Here is a 7,689-nt window from a genome sequence, read left to right on the forward strand (position 1 = left end):
GGGTGGAGGAACTTAACTGGCCTGCACAGAGTCCTGACCTCAACCCGATGGAACACCTTTGGGATGAATTAGAGCGGAGACTGTGAGCCAGGCCTTCTCATCCGACATCAGTGCCTGACCTCACAAATGTACTTCTGGAAGAATGGTCCAACCTTCCCATAGACACCCTCCTAAACCTTGTGGACAGACTTCCCAGAAGAGTTGAAGCTGTTATAGCTGCAAAGGGTGGACCAACTCAATATTGAACCCTACGGACTAAGACTGGGATGCTGTTAAAGTTCATGTGTGTGTAAAGGCCGGGGGCCCAATACTTTTGGCAATATAGTGGTATATATTTTAATTGTATATTACCAGTTTACAAAATGCAATCTGAGTGAACTGAAGAAAAATATAAATCCAATCACTAAGCTTTGGCTTCTAATCGGCATCAATTTTTACACTTGCACAACGTTGGGTGTATGATTAACCAATTAGACCAAGCAGGTGCTAATGATCATTAATTTCATGTGTAGGTAGAAACAAACAGCTGTGTAGCAGACTTAAAGGAGAAGTGACCTGTTTTCAGCCAACAGTGGTCCAAGCTCAGGAATTCACCCAGATTCCTGGAATGACAGTTGGTTTAGCAAGTTGAGCTGACGGGAGACTGAGAAAGCTGCTCCTGTCCCCTCCGCAAGAGGTGGTAGCAGGAGGCAGTTTGGTTGCCAAAGGGCAAAAGAGTCTACAATAAAGAGTGTCTGCAGGCAACATAGAAGCATGGTGGAGGTTCCTTGCAAGATTGCGGCTGCATTTCTGCAAATGGAGTCGGAGATTTGGTCAGGGTGAATGTCCTCAATGATGGGAAATACAGGCAGATACTTATCTATCATGCCATCAAGGAGGCGTGTGATTCATCCCAAATTTATTTTGCAGCAGGACAACGACCTCAAACATAGTCAATGTTCTGAGGAACTATCTTCAGGGTAAAGAAGAACAGAGACCTGGAAGTGCTGGTTTAAAACTTTTGCACAGTAGTGTATGTTCCAGGCGTAGGCATGTACGGCCTATTCACACTATAGCAGAGAGCTGCATTTTTCCGCATAAGAAACATGCAGATTTCTGCAAGGGCACACAGAAAACCATGCTTTTCCTTGTGCCTTGTTCACGCTTCCCCATGGTTGTCACATGCGATGCAGGAATCTACAACACTGCTGCAGTTTTCTGCACCACTCCGCAGGTGAACTGTGCCAAAACGCACAGAAAACACCCGCAGCATGGGAAATCTGATGGGGGGTAGAATCAGTACAGTGGGTGAAGTCCATAACAAGAACCAATCTCTGTATGGCAGCTATGCAGCAGCTGAATGTTGCCTCTCCCTCCAGCGGCTTTCAGCTGCTTTATGAAAACCCATACAGGGAGATCGGTTCTTGAAAATGCTCCCTACCGCTGCACCAATCACCTGTCTATGCAACAGATTCCCCATGCTGCCTGGGCCCCCTTGTGTGCTCCCCTTCATTCCTGCAGCGCTGCCAGATTTCCTCTTTTGCCAGCTGCTGGTGGATATGTCAGGATGGAGAGAGAGGGAAGGGACCAATAAAAATGTCATTTACTGGACACTTTATTTTCTGAAAGAGCAGGGGCAGTCATTTGTACTAATCATTCCCGCTGTTAATTCATAACTGAACCATAGTAAACTGTCTTTACTATGCTTCAGTTTATGAATTAACCTGAGCCTCTGTTTCCTGTTCATTAATCTGCAGTGCAGCTGAGGCTACAGAGAAAGGACTGGAAAATGTTTCCTCAATCCCTTTCTCTGTCTCAAAAGTGAGACTGCAGGGGTCGGTTTAGATCCCTGTTATCTCACCAAAGACCCCCAACAGGGCTGTCATAAAAATTGTAAAGTAAATTGTAAAAAAATATTTTAAAAATGTGTAAAAAATAAAAACTACTGATCCCATCCACTGCTCCCACCTTTCAAAAAGCATTGTGGGGGGGGAAAAAAGGTAAAAAAAAAAAAAAAGGCATTAGTAAAAAATAATAAAAGAAAAATGAAGGGCTCATTCATACAGGTTTTATTAACAGTGTGTATGAGCAGTTTGTATAATTAGAGCCACTTGTTACTCTGTGTATGTACAGCTGCTGCATTCACATAGCCACAGGTCCTAATCTGAGAGGTGTACAGGTGCGGGTGAGTGGCCCTAAACATGTAACATAACCATGCGCCTGTCAAATCAGGACCTGTGGTCATGGTCATACAGTTGTTGAATCCCCAAAGCATAACAGCTTCAGACACATAAATCTGGTTCATGCTATACAAGCCACAGCACCCATGTCAATAAGCCCCAAAACCTCATTCACATACAGAGCTTTATTAACTCAATACAGTTTTTTTTTCTTTCATTCAAATTCTTCATTTAACAAAAAGGCAGTTTCCATGACAGAGAGACATCAATAGACAGTGCCTTGGAAAAGTATTCATACCCCATGAAATTTTCCACATTTTGTCCTGTTACAACCAAAGTTGTAAATGTATTTTATTGGGTTTTTATAGACTAACACAAAGTGGCACATAATTGTAAAGTGAAAGGTAAATGGTTTTCAAAAGTTTTTATAACTAAATATCTGAAAAGTGTGGCGTGCTTTTTGTATTCAGCCCTCTTTACTCTAGTGGAACCAATTGCCTTCAGAAGTCACCTAATTAGTAAATAAAGTCCACCTGTGTGTAATTTAATCTCCGTATAAATACAGCTGTTCTGTGAATCCCTCAGGGTTTTGTTAGAAACATTAGTGAGTAAACAGCATCATGAAGGCCAAGGAACACACCAGACAGGTCAGGAATAACGTTGTGAAGAAGTTTAAAGCAGGGTTAGGTTATAAAAAAAAAAAAATATCCCAAGCTTTGAACATCTCACAGAGCACAGTTCAATCCATCATCCGAAAATGGAAAGCGTTTGTCACAACTGCAAACCTACCAAGACATGGCCGTCCACCCAAACTGACAGGCCAGACAAGGAGAGTATTAATCAAAGAAGCAGCCAAGAGGTCCATGGTAACTCTGGAGGAGCTGCAGAGAGCCACAGTTCAGGTAGGAGAATCTGTCCACAGGACAAGTATTAGTCGTGCACTCCACAAATCTGGTCTTTATGGAAGAGTGGCAAGAAGAAAGCCATAAGTCATATTTGCAGTTTGTAAGTAACCATGTGGGGGACACAGCAAACGTGGAAGATGGTGCTCTGCTCAGATGAAACAAAAATTTAACTTTTTGGCCTAAAAGCAAAACACTATATGTGGTGAAAAACTAACACTGCACATCACCCTGAACACCCTATCCCCACTGTGAAACGTGGTGGCAGCATCATATTGTGAGGATGCTTTTCTTCAGCAGGGACAGGGAAGCTGGTCAGAGTTGATGGCAAGATGGATGGAGCCAAATACAGGGCAATCTTCGAAGAAACCCTGTTAGAGTCTGCAAAAGACTTGAGACTCGGGTGGAGGTTCACCTTCTAGCAGGACAATGACCCGAAACATACAGCCAGAGCTACAATGGAATGGTTTAGATCAAAGCATATTCATGTGTTAGAATGGCCCAGTCAAAGTCCAGACCTAAATCCAATCAAGAATCTGTGGCAAGACTTGAAAATTGCTGTTCACAGAAGCTCTCCATCCAATCTGACAGAGCTTGAGCTATTTTGCAAAGAAGAATGGGTACAAATTTCACTCTCTATATGTGCAAAGCTGGTAGAGACATCCTTAAAAGGACTTGCAGCTGGAATTACAGCTAAAGGTGGTTCTACAAAGTAGTGACTCAGGGGGGCTGAATACAAATATGTGCTACACTTTTCACATATTTGTAAAACATTTTGAAAACCATTTATCATTTTCCTTCCACTTCACAATTATGTGCCACTTTGTGTTGGTCTATCACATAAAATCCCAATAAAATACATTTACATTTTTGGTTGTAACATGACATTTTTTGGTTGTAACATGACAAAATGTGGAAAATTTCAAGGGGAATGAATACTTTTTCAAAGCACTGGATGGTAATACATACTCCATTATGTAAAATACAATAGTATGCTTCAAGTGAGTGGGAATCGTGATACTAAAAGAAAATAACATCAATAGTCATAGTCTGTGTGGACCTAGCAAGCTATCTAGTGGCAACCAGGGAAGAGTTAGTAACGGCTCCCTATTCGTAGACCACAGAAGGTGTTGATCAAGTCATGGAAGGGAAAAACTGCCCAAATGTTATATAAACAGTCACTTCCATGCCAGACATGGTCACTCACTCTTCCTCTTCTACTTGTTTCAAATTGCAAAAAATATTTGGAACGTCTTTTTAGGAGAGAAGATCCTCCCCTTCAGTAGATGCTGTCAGACCCACCTACCAGCCAGAAGCACAGAAACCTAGTTATGATCTAATTGGGTCTAAAATTAGTTATGTAATAAAACCACAAATGTTTTATTTAAAAATATCATTAGCATGGTGATTGGGGAGGGGACTAGATAAGGCAAAATATAAGCAGATTAAATTTCAGCTTTAAGGACGTACAAATGTACACTGTTATATTTTTAAAAAACTGCTCTCTTGTTTTTTTATATAATGTGAAAATAAATAAAATTTTATTTTTTTTTAAACACACTTTTTTACATTATAAACTGAGGAATGCATTAAAATGCAATATTTTTTCTGACAGAGATGGGCCTGGGAAGCGCAGGGGTAATTATGGTTAGGGCACCACATCCCATGACTATACAAAATCTCAATTGTTTGTGTTGATGTGAATTTTTGAGGTGCCCAAAGGGGGTTACAACATACTGTACAAAAGGTTTAAAATACGGAGGAATACACACCCCTCTCACATTTTAGTCTATCTTAAATTAAAAAAAAAAATCAAAAGCTATAAGACCTTACAAAAACATAAAACATACGCATATACATATATGTGCAGCTTTTGCCTCTCTGCTGAATGTAATACCATATTCATAATCAGTGTGACATATCTACCATAATAGAATACTTTGTGACAGTTGCAAAACGCCATACATACATGAATGATATATATAAATATATATATATACAGTATATATATATATATATGCCAAGTGCACCACGAGGGGCAATGGGACGGTCCCACCAGGACATTAGCACGAGAGCCAGAGGCGAACAATACCTGGTACCTCCAATGTGCGGACGCAGGGGGAAAGAGAGACGGACCCTACAGGAAAGAGGGAATAGACCAAAGGCATGTACAGAAGCTAAGAAAGAGAAGAGAAACAGAAAAACAGGGAAGAACGACAGCGGTGTAAATGTCACCTGCAAAACTAGTACATTTAAAAGTACTTTAAGAACCCATCCAAAGAGGGCAGTAAGGGCATCCTATCAAATAGTCCATCATGCAGTTGTGCTCAAAAGTGTGCATTCCCTTGGAGAATTGGTAATATACAGTATGTACCATTTTGAAAGAAAACATGAGTGAGCAGGGAAAACACATTTCTTTTATTTCTTATGGGATTCATATTCATCTGTAGGTCATAACAGAATGGCACAATCATAAAATAAAACATGACAAGAAGTAAACAAATGAAATGTGCCCTGTTCATAAGTCTGTATACCCTTAGTTCTTAATACTGTGTATTGCCCCCTTTAGCATCAATGACAGTGTGCAGTCTTTTGTAATAGTTGTCTATGAGGCCCTGAATTCTTGCAGGTGGTATAGCTGCCCATTCCTCTTGGCAAAAAGCCTCCAGGTCATGCAAAGTCTTTGGCCGTCTTGCATGAACCTTACGTTTGAGTGGCTCAATGATATTGAGGTCAGGAGACTGTGATGGCCGCACCAGAGCCTTCACTTTTTTCTGCTGTAACCACTAGAGGGTCAACTCCAGTGGTTACATGTGCTTAGGATCATTGTTGTACTGAAATATCCAAGAGCATCCCATGTTTCTGTACAGAAGAATCCAAATTGTCTGTCAGTATTTTCAGATAATATGCTGCATTCATCTTGCCATCAATTTTTACAAGATTCCCAGTGCCTTTGGAGCTAGCGCACCACCACGCTTCACAGTGGGGATGGTATTTTTTTGTTGCTGTTGACCATTCTCCAAAGCGCTTATGGTTGTGATGATAAAACTCTAATTTGGTCTCCTCACTCCAGATTACAGTTTGCCAGAAGCTGTGAGATGTGTCAAGGCGTTGTCTGGCACATTCTAATGTACTGTGTGTCATAGATGTCATAGATGTTGCAGACTCATAAACCTTCCATTTGTTGAATTCTTTTGTAGTCTTTTTCTCCTGCATCCATTTGATGAGTAGGTTTGGGAATGAGGTCATTTTCCTGCCTCCGATCCCACCTTAGTGCGTGACTCTTTTTTTTCTCCTGTGGGTCAGTCCAGTGCCATTTAGGAATTTCTCTCCTCCCATTTTTTATTGTGCCCCCCCCCCCCTTCTCTGTTCTGTTTTCTTTCTCTTGGAATGCATGGAATTATGTCTTCTATTTTGGATTTGTAGACAGTTGTTATTATACATTATGTAAAGATTTGTTGCTTGTATTATTTGTCAGCTACAATATTTTATGGACAATGAAGTGGATCCTGAAGAAGCTCTTTTTAAGCTAAACACATTGATCCGCCTGTCTTCTCTCACAATTGAATCATATGTATACCCCTTATACCAGATTGTAGCTTATGATACATGACTTTATGGAATGTTGTTTTAATGTGGAAATTAAAATGTAGGCAAAAAGAAGGAAAAACAATGACAGAGGCACAAGATGTCTAAGTCAAGCGGGTCCAAAAGAGGTCAAACTGCGGCTTGTAATAAGAAAAATGTATAAATCTTTTATTGCAGTAAAAACACGAATCAATACACATGATAAAACAAAAACAATAAAAGGAGAAAGCCTCACCACTGTGGCGCGTGCATGCCGTTTGGCTTTACCATCTTGAACTTGCCGGTCCGAGAAACTGCACATGTGCTGGCGTCACCCGGAAGTGACGTTAAGCTTTTCGCCCACCGAGTCACCTTGCTTTGCAGGGATGAGAAACACAGATATCGTTCCCTCTTTCCCCAGTATATATGTTCACGGGCAAAAATTTTGCCACCCCTATATTTCTGTCCCCACTTCGCCCAGAAAATTGTTGCAATTACAAATGTTTAGGCATTCTTATGTTTATTCCTTTTGTTTGTATTGGTATGACACAAAAAAAAGAAACAAAACCCCAAAAATGGACTGGACAAAATTATTGGCACCCTTACATTTAATATTTGGTAGCACACCCCTTGGAAAAAATAACTGAAATCAATGGCTTTCTGTAGCCATCAAGGAGTTTCTTCCACCTCTGGAATTTTGGACCACTCTTCTTTCACCAACTGCTCCAGGTGTCTCAGATTGAAAGGGTTCCTTTTCTCATCTGATGTTTTGAGATCTCTCCACAGGAGCTCTATGGGATTGAGTTATGGACTCAGTGCTGGCCGGTTCAATACTCTACAGTGCTTTGTCTGAAACCATTTCTGGGTGCTTTTGTCTACTGTAAGACCCATGACCTCTGAAGGAGACTCAATTTTCTGACACTGGGCCCTACATTGCACCCCAGAATTATTTGTTAGTCTTCAAATTTCATAATGCCATGAACATGATCAAGATATCCAGTGCATGAAGCAGCAAAGCAACCCCAAAATATCAGTGAACCTCCACCATGCTTGTCTGTAGG

This window comes from Staurois parvus, unplaced genomic scaffold (genome assembly GCF_062004578.1).
Source record: "Staurois parvus isolate SC_StPar_1 unplaced genomic scaffold, SC_StPar_1.0 ptg002753l, whole genome shotgun sequence".
NCBI classification, from domain to species: domain Eukaryota; kingdom Metazoa; phylum Chordata; class Amphibia; order Anura; family Ranidae; genus Staurois; species Staurois parvus.